This window comes from Carassius carassius, chromosome 7 (assembly GCF_963082965.1).
Source record: "Carassius carassius chromosome 7, fCarCar2.1, whole genome shotgun sequence".
In the NCBI taxonomy this organism is placed as follows: domain Eukaryota; kingdom Metazoa; phylum Chordata; class Actinopteri; order Cypriniformes; family Cyprinidae; genus Carassius; species Carassius carassius.
Window position 1 is genome coordinate 35,168,573 of NC_081761.1, and position 17,120 is coordinate 35,185,692.

A 17,120-nucleotide genomic window follows, 5' to 3' on the forward strand; every position below is an offset into this window, starting at 1 on the left:
TGGGAAAATAGATTGGCATTCAAAAATAGTCTCTGACCCAATTTACCCCCGTCTTAGAAGTTTGCCTTTTTGTCTATGCACTTTTTTCATGCCTTCTACAATCATTTCCCATTTTGAGTCTCATATTGAGTCTCGTTTTCTGCTCTGATGTGAGCACAGTTTGTGTTCCTTTAATGACTTTCTGTATGCTGTGTGTGTTTGTCAGTGATTTTGGCTCCTAATTTGGCTTCTATTTTATTCTGTAATACACTGAAACAGAGGAGACACACATAAATGCACACATTTAACATGTTTAAAGGGATAGTTCACCCAAAAATGAAAATGTGATGATTATCTGCTAACCCCCAGGGCATTCAAGATGTAGGTGACTTTGTTTCTTCAGTAGAACACAAACTATCAGTCTTATAATGGCAGTCAAAGGGCTCCACAAAACCAAATTAAACCCTGCGGCTTGTGACAATGCATTGAGGTCTTAAGACACGAAACTAGAGTTAAAAATCTTTGTTTGTGTTCTACTGAAGAAACAAAGTCACCTACAGGTAAACAGATAAACATCAAATGTTCATTTTTGGATGAATTATCCCAACAATCTTTGCTCGTCCAATTTTTACTCACACGTCCAGTGTTTATCACATTTATTCACTGTCTCCTTGGATGTTTTCCCTGTGGACTGATGGTATGGCAGATTGAAAGCCCTGTAGTTATTTTGTTTCTTTATTAGACTTAATGAAGACACCAAATTAGATATTGGATGAGAGAACAATCACACACTGGACATTTTTATTTTGGACATACATTTATTTATTTTAATTTTTTAAAGCTAGTTTACCGTGAAATGCAATGGTAGTGTTTCAGGCATCATGAGATACATTTATGCAACTGAAATTTTACAGATTTCAAACTGTATATATCACTAAGCATTAGAATGTAAAAACACACTAACCTTTATCCGTTATAATGCAACATGGCTAGTGTAATGAGAAGAAACACAACTATAATAAAACATCACTGTAATTACTTGTGAAGGTTCACAGAGGGACTTTCATTGTTTCTCACCTTAAATTATAAAGTGTTAAGACTCAGTGTTCAATGAGCTAAAGGAAGCCATCAGCATTAATGTCTTTGAGCAACTGTTGTTAAGTCAATCTCTTTTCATTTCAATCATACGGTGGATGATAATGGGTCTCATCACACATTGAATGATGATTTTATTGTGTGTAACACACTCTGGGTGGGAGATGTGTGATTGAGACCCTCTCCTTTAGCAGATGAAGTGTTACCGATTAAAATGTCATGCACGAATGTGCAAAAATAATGTTTTTTGTAATGTAATGTAATGAGAGGCCTGACGAGACAGCAATGTGGTCTAATTGGTAAATTCAGCTAAATGCAGAATAACAGAGAAATCAGAATGAAGGAAATTATTCATGCATGTACACATGGGCAGTGAAAAATTTTCTAACTTCTTGAAAAAAGTACTTGATATCATTAATGCATAATTGCTTTGGATATAAGTGCTTCTAAATTACTAAATATAAAAGTAATCTCAATAGTTCAACCTTGTTATAGGACAAAAATCCAATAGTTTCATATTTTTTTATGGGGAAAATAAGTCCCTAAGTGTCTGTCCTTTTGCTTTGGGTCTCAGGTAGAAAAGTATTATTTATTGCATATTTATTCATAACCTTTTCATGAGAAGTGATTAAAACACAAATCCGCACAGCATTAGCATTTATGTAATTTTACCCAACCTTTGTTTGGTTTTTGTAGTGTACATGCTTCAAGGGTGTTTCTTTTCACAACATGTTGTTCGTTTTCAGTTTTTTACTGAGTATTTATTGTGGAGCGGTTTGTTTAGCCGGCAGGGGTGTGATGATGACAGCCCACACCCACCATTTCTTAAATGTCAAACCTTTTAAGCTTGTGTCTCTGTGAATACCTGGCACTCTTCCAGCCACATAAAGTTTCTCAATTTTTTTCTAAATTAATTTGGTTTAGGAGCTGCATCTGTAAGTGTAAAGCAAACTCAGTGTCATTTTAGCATGAAAATAAATTATAACCAATGGAGCCCAAAAGTGGGTGCAAACACATGAACACAAAAACAAAATTAAATTCAGGATATCGCATTTCATTCTGGAGGCATTGGTTATTTCCCAAACTACTTGTGTGAAATATTAACTAAGGTTGAAATACTTTATTAAAAAAGGCAAAAAAGGTAATATGAAAACATATGAAATACACCACTGATTTATAAAGTGGATTCTGCTCTCATCTGAAAGAACCTGTGCAATTTAGTATTTCTCAGTCGACTGCTTTTCATTTTATTCCTCATGGTTTAAAGGTTTTTCAGGTCTAGGCTTCCTTCTCATTACGGCCCAGTACCTTTGTGGAGTGACCCGGGAACAAGCGGTCAGCTTCAGGCCGTCCACGGGCCACTTGAAAACCACAGAGAAAATTGGGGGGTCATTACGGCCCTGTGAAGAGCCCTCGAGGCTTCTGGGGAATAAAATGGATTGAAGGTATTGTGTAGGAAAAGATTGAAGTCTATCTCAATAGATGATGTCAAAGCGGAAGATTCTGTCATCGCAGATCTGTTTCTGAGAGTTATTGATCTGTGTCACGCACGGATGACAAACTCTGTGTTTTTGCTTGCAGTCTTTCACACACAAAAAAATCTGGTTTTGTTAAAAAAAACAAAGAAGTGCCAATATCCGAGCTTAAAAAAACAACAACTTGAGTCCTGAGGTTTGTTTTGACAGTGTTTTTGATTTACTGTAACTAAAAATAGTTGTATACTTTTAAATATGAGCGATGTTGATGGTTTACAGCCTTCACTGTGGATTTTAAAAACATCCCAAAATAACTACAGAACACTTCTTTATCTGGAGCCCCAACATCATCGTAATGAGCTCACTACCATTTGACGATTTTAGCACAGTTTTCATGGGAACCATCACACTGTTGCATTTTAAAGTGACAGTTAACATGGTGAAGACCAACAGTTGTGCACATCTGTAATATTATGGTATTAGAGTATTACTGTAAAGTTTGGAAAAGTGTGGGCTTGTTAAGATGTTTAAATTTTTTTAGAAAAAAAATCTCTTTTGCTTACCAAGCCAGTATTTACTTGATCAAAACATAAATATTGTGAAATATTATTATAAATAAGAAAAATAAAAAAATAAACAAATCCTTTAGTCTTCAGTGTCACATGATCGTTTAATGAATTTTTGCAAAAAAAAAAAAAAAAAAAACTCTTAACCCAAAGACTTCTGATTATTAGGGCAGGTGGGTACAAAGAAACTGATTTGATTAAGCTCAAAGAGCTTGATATGAAATTAAAAAAACTATCTAGAATAAACCATATAGTGGAAGGATTGCACTGAGATTGCAATTGTACCTCAAGATTAAACTCATCTATAGAAAATTATAACCTTGAGAAGATAAAGACATTAAGACCAACGAAATTCTTGTTTCTTTGCTTTGAGTTTATGACACAGGCATGAATCATGATTTTCTAAAAGCTATTTCTTGCCATAAGCAAGCCTTTTATATATGCTTTAAAATGAATATTTTTATTCTATAAAGTTTTTTATTGGACAAAAACATTCTTAATTCAGGAAGTTGAAGGTTTCAAATGCATAAAAGTTCCTTTTCTCAGGGTTTAGGAGTACATTAGCATATAAATGATGTCAAAGCTGATATACATTAACAAAAGGTCCAGTTTGGAGATCATGGGGTTTTTAAATGTGCAAAAACGTAAGTGTTGAGTCTCCTTATGATTGAAAAACGGCTCCACCGTTGAGTGTTGAAGATGTTTCAGCCTTCAGATGGAGAAGCTTCATCTGCCTGGATGTTCTAGGAGCACTCAGCGAAGTATTTGGAAGGAAGGACAGAGCGACACTCTTTCACCTGCAGCATTGCCAACCTGAAGCACATAATTGCACATTTACTAGGAGCTCAGAGCTAGAGATCCGTCACAATAACTTCTTGGGACTCAAGCCACTGCTATAAACAAGATGTTTGAGATCATATGTGACCCTGGACCACAAAACCAGTCTTAAGTCGCTGGGGTATATTTGTAGCAATAGCCAAAAAAACATTGTATGGGTCAAAATGATTGATTCTCCTTTTTTATGCCAAAAATCATTAGGCTATAATGTAAAGATCATGTTCCATTAAGATATTTTGTAAACTTCCTACTGTAAATATATCAAAACAAATTTTTTTGGTTAATAATATGTATTGCCAAAAATTCATTTGAACAACTTCAAAGGTGATTTTCTCAGTATTTTCATTTTTTTTGCACCCTCAGATTCCAGATATTCAAATAATTGTATCTTGGCCGAATATTGTCGGATCATAACAAACCAAACATAAATGGAAAGCTTATTTATTAAGATGATGTATATATCTGAATTTAGAAAAAATGACTTAAGACTGGTTTTGTGGTCCTGGGTCACATATGTGCATTTGAACCCTTGCATGAATGAACTTACAACTTGTTGCTGCTTCCCGCCAAAATCTTCAAGCAAGCGATGTCATCAGAGATGTCATCATCAACGAGAGCTTTCAAGACATAATAAAGACATGATGACATAAAAAAATAGCTTGAATATATCATGATGTGTTTGACCTCCACTCACCGCTGCACTCAAGACCACAAAGGTTCAGCGATGGGCTCGATCCGGATGTCCGGATGATCCATGTCCAGAGAGGCTCCTTTGCTTCTAGCATCTCAACGTTCTTGCCCTCGGGGAGAGATCTTGCATGTCTTCCCTTGGGAGGACTTTGTGGTTTAACAGGGATTAAGTGTTCCTCTTCTAGTTTCTCATCATCTTCTTCTTTTGCTGGGTTTTTTTCCTCCTTTGGTTTGGGGGGAATTTGTAATGCAGGTCTAATCTCATCTTGGTTGATCTGGATGCTGGTGACGAGGCTGGTGTTGAAGCCGGAAGTGTTTTCCAAATTACAAACAACTAAAAGAAACCAAATGAATAACTTTCTGATGTTTGGTGACGTAAAATATGAATAGGATTTGAGAGCTACAGCAGAGGGTTGAATTTTTAGTGAATAATGACGTAAATTTGACAAAAATATGTTATGACTATTTTAGTCATTTTAATCCCGAATTCGAAAATTTAACGAAAACATGAAGGTCCCCCAGCTAGGAATGTTATTGTTCTAAGAAAGTACCAAGAACATTACATGTTCTGGGAATGTTTTCAGTGGCAAGTTTTATTTTAGTTCCCAGAATGTTCTGCTAAAAATTAGGATAACATTCTCTAAAAACATTCTAAAATGTTTATTGATGACATCGTTAGAACATTATCCTCTAACATTCTAATTAAGATTTAATCAGGAAGCTTCCCATTGAACATTGTGTGTGGACTCAAATGTTGCACAGATTTCAAATTAAATTTGGTTGAATGTAAAAACTCAACCTTTGCCAACATCAATAATTAACTCCAAAAACAGTATTTCCAACTTCAATTATTATAAACCAGATTGACTTTATTTCTGTCATATATTCACAAAAGGTCTTATTGAGATTAACAGAGGTTTAGATGTTGATGTCTGTTTAAAAGTAATAGTTTGGTTCGATGTCACCGTTATGGTGATCAGTGTTTGGAATTAATTGGGAAATTTTACACGTGTGGTTTTAATGCTTTTCTTGCTGTAGCTATGTTTATTATGGCAAAAACAGCAAGATAATTCATGATAAGATGATACTGGCTGCCTGATGATGTTTAAAAAAATCATCACGTAGCAGTCTGATTTTCTGCAATCTAATCTATGGTATTAGTTGTACTTTTTTTATGGCAACTCGATGGTTCTACAGGCTCAGACCCAGCAGAATTTTAATCAGATTATTTCAAGAACTAAAAAAAAAAGAAGAATTTTCATACAGACATCAAAAATCAGTATATGAATCTCAACAATGAATGGTGGCATGCTGCAATGTATTCTGGGTGCCTCATACAAAACTCATCCATGGCTCAGAGAATGCATTGCAGCATGAAGCATGTCCCCATTGTTGATATTCATACACTGATTCTTGATGTCTGTGTGTGTCTAATTATTTAGCATTTAAAAGTGATTTGTGAGCAATGTGATTTAAAAATTACAGACAGAAATACAGATTATCTGATTAAAACACTGCTGGATCTTATGCTGTTGAACTTATGCAATACAAAATTAAGAGTATAGATTTGACTCTAGATGAGATCAGTTAATCAGATCACTACAAGAGGATAGTTTTAACATCAGCAAGTAGCCAACAGCTAAACATTTTTTTTCTCACTGTTTTTGCCGTAATAAATATAGTTACAGCAACCAAATAAAAACTAGCATTGAAAAGTTTGAGTCAAGCTGCCTAACTACTGATCATCATAATGGTGACGTCAAACCAAACTATTATTTTTAATAAACCATCTACATCTAAACCTCTGTTAATCTCAATAAGACTTTTTGTAAATGCATGTCAGAAATAAAATGGAAGCTGTTAATGCTGATTTTGAAGTTATTTACTCTGGAGCTTGACATCAAACAAAGGTTGGGTTTTCACTTTCAATCAAAATTTTACCTGAACAATGTCAGTCCACATCTAGTGTGATGGGAAGCTTTATTAGAGTGTTAGAGGATAATGTTGTAACAATGTTATCAATAAACATTTTTAGAATGTTTTTAGAGAATGTTATCCTAATTTTTAACAGAACATTCTGGGAACTGAAATAAAACCCTAAACCTAATTTTCAATGGGGTTTACGAAAATGTAGCTACAAATGTGATTGTTGAAATTCATATGATTTAGACACCTATTCGCCAAAATGTGAAATTATTTCCAATTTCCATGAGATTGTGTTGTGATTTTTGTCATTTTTAGAGCAGAAAAAATGTACTCACATCTAGCGATGTGTTTGTCCTTGGTCATTTGGTCTCCAATGGATCTAATCACCTGAATCTGAGATGCTTCCAGCTGCTCCTTCAGCTCACATTTACTCATGATCCGTCCCTCAGTCACACTGAACACCAGCAAAACCAGAAGCAACGCCGCCAACATCTTCACAGAGAGAACGCTGTGGATCAAATGATAGCCTACACAGAACAAAGAAATCCACAGAAAGTGAGCGTTGTTAAATTAATTTCCTCTTTATCAAGTCCCTTTCAAACGATGTTCATTTCCACCTGACAGCCCGCACAGACTTTTTATAATGCTAACTAATTACCAAAGAGCTATTAGCCTATTTAACAACAACAACAAAAATGGAAAGAAACAAGCTCCATTTTATAACATAAAGACCAACTCCAAGCAAGAACTATAACTATAATGGTACAGTTTTGTTGTAATTGTGTGCTCGAGCATTTAAAGCAGATGATGATAACTTCAATGGGTGATTAATGGATCATTATCATCTGTTTAACGCGATCTCATGAATGGTGAAATTTTCTAGTATGCCAAAGTATGCCAAAGTATGCCAAAATGCATATCCAGAAAAAGTGCATGTAATATGCACGCAAAACTTCGTATTATATGCATGTCAAACGTGTGCATAACAAAAGTTAGTTTCTGTGTACAAATAGAATGCAATATACAAAAAATAAATAAAATTAATGCTAGTGATACACATTATCATGAGACCAACAATTCGTGAAATTTTTTCTCACAATGTCAGACTCGGCAAAACTGTCTCATGGTAAATGATAAAATCACATGAAAAATGGATAAATACAAATTTTATTTTTTTTAAATGAACAAAGACAAGTGAATGTAAATGTTTTGTTTATTCCTACTCTCATTTTTGTTCTCTGCCAAATTATGTCCAGAAATGGCCACTGTTGTCCTTGGTGTGTATTTGAGAGGAGATAAAAGGAGAGCCATGCTGAGCTCAAGTAGTGTAAGTGGGCAGATGTTTATGTGCTGATAACAGCCCAGCAGACGTGAGACACATTTATAAAGAGAGAAAGAAGCTTGACAACTGCTTCACTGTCAGCCCTTGTCAGAGACACACAAGGGGAGACGCTTTCCTCTGTTTCAGCCTCAAATTAAACTAAGTCACTTTGTGGAGAAAAACACTTTAAAATGAGCTCCAACTGACACATTAGAGCTCTACGATTCAAAAAGTGCTCTACATAAAGTAGCCTACATGTTATAAACCACCACTACTCAAAACAAACGAAAATGTCATTAAGTGCTACTTGAAGACACCAAGTGCCTGTTAGAGTAAATAAATAATGGTTTTATTAAATATCAAATGTTCAAATATGAAAAGCACAACTGCTTACCAGAGGTTCTGTTGGGAAGATGCTTGCTGGTGATTTGACACTGGTTTGCTGGTCGTTCTTATATACATGCTGTGACCTTTAATCACATCAGCACTGTACGCTGGTCACACCAAGACTAATATTTAGGACAGGCAGGTCAACATCTGTGACAAAAGCTTCATTCTTTCACTGTTGTTTACCTTTCCTTCAGTGTACAGTGTACTTAAAGGGTGTTTGAATACTCCACATTTTAAAGTTGTCACCTGATAAGAGCCCCTTTTAGTTGTTATGTGGGTTATTCAAATACAGAGACGAGAGCCGCTAATGCAAAGTGTCAATAATCACACCAGTACAATACCACACAATACACATTCGAATTTCTGATTCAAAATGCATAACTAAGTTTCTAAGTGATGGTTGGATATTTTCCTTTAGTGTTTGATGCAAACCACAGAACCAAAGTATCATACTTTTGGTTTTATTGCCTCAAACGTTCACAAAATCCCTCCTTATGACAACAGTAGAGCGTTAAAGAGGCTTTTGTGAAGATGTTATCTGCATCGGTTGCTCTGGAATGTTTTTGAGCCATTCGCACTGCTGAATTAATGTTCAGGTGCGTCCCATAGAATTCATTTGTTTTATGTTGGTGGGTATTTTGGTTTGAATTTGTATTTCGCTTCGAAAGTTTGTAGATGATTTTCAGAAAATAGACAGAATCATACAATCACATTTTTTTCTAGTGAGTTTTTGAGAAGATTTTAGAGAACAAAAACAGATTTTATGAGAGCTTAAAACTGGAATAAACATTGCTGAATAACTAAACTGCTCTTGTTGCACCGAGTCTGACATCAATTTCTGATAGCAAAACTCTTAGAAATAAAGGTTCTTTATTGACATCTATGGTTCCATGAAGAACTTGTAACAGAACCTTTCCACAGACGTTTATAGTGGTTCTTTACACTCTTAACAATAAAAGTTCCGAAAGGGGTTTTTCCCAGTGATTCCATAGAAGAACCAGTTTCGGTTCCCCAAAGAACCTTTCTTAGATGAACCATGCTTTTCATAGTGTGGAGATTTTAAAAATCTAAAGAACCTTTATTTTTAAGAGTGTAGACTGTGTAGAGAGAAATTTTTAACACTAAGAAAATTAATTATTCTTTTAAGAATCGTTCATGGAAATTGTATTTGGGAAATCAAAAATGGATCCTCTATATGTCATCTCTGTGAAAACCCCTTTTTAGAAGCAGTATTTTAAAGAGTGTGATGCACACATCTTGACTTCGAGCTGAACATAGGCGCTCAGCAGACGCAGGTTTGATGCATGCAAGAGTTGTAATAAAATGTCAAATTTCACAACCGTTGTTTGTCACCTGCATGCTTGAGTGAACCAGACCTCAGCTGGGGTTTTTAGCTGACCAGACAGATGATTTGAGAAAATCTGATCTATTCGGGGTTATAGGAGGCAGGTGTCAACACTTGCATTTGAAATGTTTTCATAAGAGGAGCAGGACAGGCCATTAAGATGATGGATAAACAGCAGTTTTCTGAATCTGTTTTCAGAGTGAAGGCTGCTGCTGTCTCCACATATCTTTCATTAAAAGCCCATTTTAGCATTAGGTCATTAATCACATCTTGTGTTCAGAGTGGCCTTGTGAAGAACAGAAAGCTTGATTCCTGCAGTGGACAAAGTGAACTAGGTTAGATCAGAAAGAAGAATCAGAGCTTTCAAGACAGAAAAATAGATTAAAAGTTTAGGTGTGAGGATTTGATTCAGAGTAAATAAAACATTGAGGTGAGAGTATCTAAAATGGCTGTGCTACATGCTTTACTACATTTTTTTTCCAGGTGTAACTTTTCCAATAACAAGCTTGCTTTTAATGAGTTGCAGTGTAGTGTGACTAGACACTAGCTTCACTTTGCATTGCACTCACCACTTTACAGCCAAATACTTTTGATCAAAGCAATTCCTCTCTTTTTTTCCCCTCTCGAAAGAAACATTAAGGAGGCCAGTTCGTTTAAGTGAATTGGTTCACTTGACAGTTCCTTTAAATGAATTTCAGAGAAAAGAAGTGACTGTATGGCATTTTATGCATTATTTTTCCAGAACAATATTTCAATGCTGCTGTTTGTCACTACGTTTTCAGTTTACTAACAAAAGAATAAGTGCTTTATAGTTTATTTAATTGTATTTAATGTACATAGTTAGTACTTGTAAAAGATATATAGTCATCCAAGTCGTTTAAAAAAATGTGAGCGTTTTAAAGCTCTGCATGTTCAGGGTTTGGTTTTTTAGTGTGTGTGTGTGTGTGTGTAAAGGTTGTTGTAATTGCGGTTCAGTCAGGTCAACAGAGAGCAATGTTAATCCCACACAAAGAGAAGCACAAAAGAACACTTGACCAGGAGAATTACTCTCTATTCAATTAGATCTCTTAGACTCTTTTCCTCTTTCTTCTCATAATTTCTCTCTGTTCTTCCCTTGTACAGTTAATAAACAGCCTTACTGTAGGAACAATCCACAGGCCTCTATGTGCCACACTACAGTTTATGAAGAAACACATTCAAACTCTTTCAACTGGATCTTTGAGATTCTTGCATGGATCAGATTTTGCCAATACTGTGGTGACTATCTATCTGTCTATCTATCTATCTATCTATCTATCTATCTATCTGTCTGTCTGTCTGTCTGTCTGTCTGTCTGTCTGTCTGTCTGTCTGTCTGTCTGTCTATCTATCTGTGTTGATTATTGTACCACACTATATAGCTTATATAACCTTTATTTTATTTCATGCCTTGTTTCGTTCCTTATTTCTCCCTCATCATCTTGGCTGCATGCACAGAGGAAAGCAAACACACGCTGTAAATCATCTTCTGTTGTGTGTTTATCACTGGCAACAATCTCAAGCACAGCTTCTGTTTATCTTTTATGAGCGTGCTTTATGAGCTGCTTGCATTGATTTCTAGTCTGCACGTCCAAAACTCAAGTGCAGAACTCTAAACACAACCCTCTTCTTCAGCTGAACTTGTAGTTAATAAGTTGTTTCTGATTTTGTCTGTTCCACCCCAGAACACACACACAGGTTCTCTTTATACACACACGCAGACTCTGAATAATCTACAATATGCTTGTGGTGTGACGAAAGAGTTTGGCTCAGATTCAAACACGAACGTTCATCTTTTAATGTCATGTTTGATGTTATTCATCACATACACGCTCATACACGCTCACCATAAACGAGGTGTATGAACTGCATTTTAATGTTTTGACGTCTTCACCCCTGAATTTTTTAGAAAACTTCTTTCTGTTCTTCTTTTGAAACATGAAGCGATTCTGAAGAACATGGTGTTTGTTCACGCAAAAGCTGGCAATTCAGTCTTAAGTGTTTTTCCAGGGTGTTCATATTGGTTTCTAGGTGGATATTTACACTCTCTGTGATCTTTTGGTCTCTAGATATGACTTGGGTCCCTCCTTCAATGTAAATCTGGGATTTTTTTTCACCTGTTTTACAGTTCAGCAGGTGAAAATCATAAGCTTCATAAAGTAACAGCAACCCTCTCCTTAAAAACAGCATCATTTGAGCTGTAATTCAATGCACTGCCATTTAAATACTTATTATCATTATTGTCCGTGCAGTTCATTTTTCAACGCAGAAGACATTTTCTGTGACTGTGAGATGTCCGGTTTATTAACGCTACAGGGAAACTGGTGTAAATGGTAAATGGACTGCATTTATATAGCGCTTTCTGCATTTATATGGCTTTTTCCACATGGCCATCCAAAGCGCTTTACAATTTGCCTCACATTCACCCATTCACACACACATTCACACACCGACTGCGGTGTCTGCCATTCAAGGCGCCATCCTGTGTGTCTTGTCATATTATTTTAGTGTATTATCTTAATTATGAACACATTTTTGTAATGCAAACAGTTATATACTCCACATTCTTCTTCTCGTTATTTCCCTATAGTGGTTATTGAACCGGAAGTATAGCCCATCGCGTTTTGGAATAAGGATAGTTGTGGTCTTTTAAATTTAGAGCGATTTTTAAACCTTTACCGTTGTCATCCAAAAGAAAACACATTCAAATTCGCACCACTGGCACAAGCACCACAGATCAGTTATTGAGTTTTAAATATTCTGTTTTTCAGTTTGTAATTATTTTCACATTTTTATGCAAATCCCCGATGTGTCGTGTTACGATGTTTCTATTAATGTGAGTCGCCTACCAGAAATTCACCTTTAGAAGAACCAAAAGCTGCTTAATTGTGCTGGTTTTATGGTTTTATGGAACTAATCCTACTTTCATTTGCATGGTGCAAATATAACAAAAAAGAAAAAGAAGAATTCATGACAAGCAAATAATGATCAAGAAGAGCGGTTCAGAGAGAACAATTCATTAAAAAGGGAATATCTCTGATTTCTTACCTGTGTTGACTATCTCTTCCTCTCTTATTGAAATGTAAATCAATAAGGTTACAAGTCAGTTGGTGGTTAATCAAACTCATTTCCATATTAATGAGGCTGAGAGAATACAGAGAAAAGGGGGATAAAACCAAACTGATTGACCATTTTAAAGGAAGAGGGAGAGAAAAAACAAATGAGCAGAAATGGTGGTGGGAGGGAGTGAAAGACAAAGGAGAAAATGAGGTTTTGAAGATGAAGTAAAAGGAATTGAAGAGGATAAAAGGGAGCTGAAAAAAATTCAGCTGCGTGTCACAGGAATTAATTACATTTTAAAATAAATTCACATAGAAAACAGTTACTTTATATTGTAATAATATTTTATAATTTTATTGTATTTTTTAAATATAATAAAGTAAGCAGAAGAGACTTCATAAAAAAAATAAAAATACTTACCAACCTCAAACTTTTGAATGGTAGTTCATTTTTAAATCATAAATAAATTATTTATAATTACTACTTTATTCCCATGTTTTTTTTATGATATTGAAATCGGGGTTTGCTCTTACAGGGCTGTGCATCACTGAAGTTCCTGTCCAAATAGTAAGCGTTCCTAAAATCTTTAGCTTTGACTGAAAGAATACGGTTGCTAAAAAGTTGCATGAATTACTTATCTTCAAGCAGTTCTTCAGCTTCCTTATTTTTTTAACCAAGTGCATGTTTTTTTTAAAATGCATGCTTTGATTTATTTTTTTTACATCAGGTCATGCAATAAAAATCTTTTACAAGTTTTTATTAATGGCCTTCCATGCCACAAAACCAATCCTGAGACTGTGGGGATTCAAGATTTGAAATGTTCCCAGGCGAACAGCAAACCCTGACTCAAAACTTTAGTGGAGGCATCACACACAAGAAACAAAGACTCAAGATTGATGAAATAATAAATAATAGTAAATAATTAATTTGAGGTATATTCTAGGATTTGGGTCATCTATGATAACCGAAACCCGTTTAGATATGAATAGGAAATCCCAATAAGGATACATGTGTGTGAGAGAGGGCAAAGTTTTCCGACATCTTGTAAACCGCCTCATAAAGTTCAATTAGATTCAAAACTAAATATTACCATTTCTCTGGAGCACAAGAAAGCTGAAACACAGGCTGATCTTACCCTCCTTCAGCTGTGTGTCAGTTACGGTCTGCTTTCACTGCATGAATCTGTCTGTAGACCCCAAAAAGGTAAAGAATGATTATAATAGAGACTGACACCTGGTACATTCCAGTCTGACACAATTCATCAAGATCTCTTCTGAGAGTTCAAATATGTCTCTAGATGTAAAATGACGACGGGGATAAATGCATTCAGTCCATGAGAGTCCCTTGTAAACACTGTGGCATGGACGCTTGTACTTAATGAAGTGAAACAGACTAGAAAAATAAATATTGTTTCTCAAACACTGGCCATTCTTCATGTTTTATGCAACTCTTCCTGGGAATAGCTGAATAGATGTGAATATATAGGCTTGAATGTTTTGTTTCTGGTCTGTGCACATCCACAATGCCTCACTGTATGTCTACAGACGTGCTGCCTTGTCATTCACACTGATCCACTCGCATCGACCTTGAGTGAAAATCTAAAACGCTCTACATTTATTGATGAAAAAGCACTGATTCGGTACAGTTTATATACACACACTTCAAGGGCCATGCAGTATTGCAAGGACCGGAGGCAGAACCAGTCTAGTCTGACAGGAAGAGAGGGAACAGTTCCAGACAAAAATCAAAAAACACTTGAAGCCTAAAACAACATAACAGGGCAGGACTAGGCAAACACGACAAGACGGTTACCAGCGAAGCATTAAACAACTTACAACGGTCTGACAAAAGACAGAGCACGAGAGTAACTAAAATAGAGGAGAGCTAATGAGGAAAGAGTGGCTACAGGTGTGACAGAACACAGAGAATTAAGGATAACGAGTGGGAGGGGGAAGAAACAACACTGACAGCAGAACACATGAGCTGCCAAAACAAACCCCATGTGTTCTGAGACTAGGCACACAGACAACAAGACAAAAACACAGCAACTCAGACCTAAGTCATGACAGTACAAACCCCACCCCCCCTCCAGCAGTGCCACTAGGCGCAACCAGGAGGTGCTCACCTCGTCGCCGGCGAAAGTCCTCAATCAGAGTCTGTTCCAGAATATCCCGAGCCGGAATCCAACTCCTCTCCTTAGGACCGTAGCCCTCACAGTCCACTAGATACTGGAAACCCCGACCACGGCGTCTAACATCCAAAAGCTTTCTCACAGTGTAAACTGGAGTACCATCCTCTAGACGAAGGGGGGGGAGGGGGTATAGGGGAAAAAACAACGGGATTAAGGGGGGACCTAAACACAGGCTTAACCCTGGACACGTGAAAGACAGGGTGAACCCAACCAAGCGTGGGAGGAAGCTTGAGCCGCACTGCCACCGGACTCAGAACCTTGGCCCAATAAACCTGGGTGCCAGCTTACGAGAAGGCACCTGAAGAGGCAGGTCCTTTGTGGAAAGCCATACCTTCTGTATGCAAACGTACTGGGGAGCCAGAGTCCGGTGACGGTCAGCCGCAATTTTGATCCATCTGGAAGCCTGGGCCAAGGCCTCCTCAGCCCTCCTCCACCTACGGACAAAGGCCAAGGCAGACAGGACCGTGGCTTCGGGTTCCTGTGCAGGGAAAAGGGGTGGTTGATAACCGATGGAACATTGAAAAGGAGACATACCCGTAGATGCCACCGGGAGGGAATTGTGGGCATATTCAACCCACAACAACTGCTGACTCCAGGAGCTCAGACTCTGTGATGCTAGAAAGCGGACAGCACGCTCGAGATCCTGGTTGGCTCGCTCGGCCTGCCCATTGGTCTGGGGGTGGAAACCTGAAGACAGACTCGTAGAGGCCCCGATCTGTCTACAGAACTCTATCCAAAAACGGGAGATGAATTGTGGTCCTCTGTCGGAGACCACATCAACCCGGAAGACCATGGATCTGGAAGACGTGGTCCACGACCACCTGAGCGGTCTCCTTGGCGGAGTGGAGTTTGGGTAAGGGGATAAAATGGGCCGCCTTGGAGAAGCGGTCCACCACCGTCAGAATAACGGTGTTACCTCTCGACGGGGGAAGGCCAGTGACGAAATCAAGGGCCAGATGTGACCATGGACGAGAGGGAATGGGTAGAGGCTGTAACAGACCAACAGGAGACTGGTTAGAAGTCTTATTCTGAGCACAAACGGAGCAAGACAACACAAACTGCCTGACATCTTGGACCGTGGATGGCCACCAAAATTGCTGACGGATGGCAGCCAACGATCTCCGAACCCCTGGATGACAAGCAACTCTGGACTCATGACCCCACCAAAGGACCGAAGGACGCAACGCAGCCGGTACAAACAACCGACCCCCCGGACACCCCCTTGGGACCTCCCCCTTCCGCACGGCCTCCCTTACCCGTCGCTCGACATCCCAGGAAAGGGACCCCACCACCACCTCTCTGGAGAGAATGGTACTGGGACTCACCTCCTTCCCGGGATTCTCTAACAAACGAGAAAGGGAATCAGGTTTAACATTCTTGGATCCTGGCCAATACGAGAGGGAGAAATTAAACCGCCCAAAAAAAAAGTGCCCAGAGGGCCTGGCGAGCATTCAACCTCTTGGCCGAACGGATATACTCTAAATTCTTGTGATCCGTCCAGACCAAGAAGGGCAACGCTGCGCCCTCCAACCAGTGGCGCCACTCCCCCAAGGCCAGCCTGACTGCCAGCAGCTCCCTGTTACCTATGTCATAGTTTCGCTCGGCCGGGCTCAGACGGTGAGAAAAGGCGCAAGGAAGCACCTTCCCATCCTTGGGGGACCGATGGGACAGGACCGCACCTACCCCGACATCAGAAGCATCCACCTCAACAATGAATTGCCGTTCCGGATCTGGGAGACAAAGAACAGGAGCAGAGATGAAACGGGACTTGAGAACACCAAAGGCCTCCTGGGCTTGTACATTCCATATGAACGGTACCTTAGGTGAGTGCAGTTAAGAGTGCAGCAACCAGGCTAAAGTTCCTGATGAATCGCCAATAGAAGTTGGCGAACCCCAAGAACCACTGCAACGCCTTCCGTGAGTCAGGGGTTGGCCACTCGGTCACGGCCCTTACCTTAGCGGGATCGGCCTTGATCGCCTCCGTCGAGATAATATGCCCCAAGAACGAAACCGACTTGGCATGGAACACGCACTTCTCCACCTTGACGTACAGCTGGTTCTCCAGCAGCCGTTGTAGCACCTGACGGACATGTTGATTGTGGACCTGCAATGAGGGAGAGGGCCGGAAGAGGCCGGCATTTAAGGAGTCCTGAATATACTTGTCCATCGCCTCTCTCTCAGGACCAGACAGGGAATACAAATGGCCCTCGGGCGGAGAAGTGCCTGGA

At 38.5% G+C, this 17,120-nt stretch overlaps 1 long non-coding RNA gene across 1 annotated transcript; it reads right to left on the minus strand.

Moving 5' to 3' along the window:
• Window positions 1-3,460: 3,460 nt before the first annotated feature.
• Window positions 3,461-4,692, minus strand: LOC132143201 (uncharacterized). Its single transcript, XR_009434218.1, has 3 exons — window positions 4,647-4,692; window positions 4,500-4,569; window positions 3,461-3,928 (listed from the first exon to the last, which is right to left on the minus strand). It is a non-coding gene; the product is annotated as an uncharacterized LOC132143201 (long non-coding RNA).
• Window positions 4,693-17,120: the final 12,428 nt, after the last annotated feature.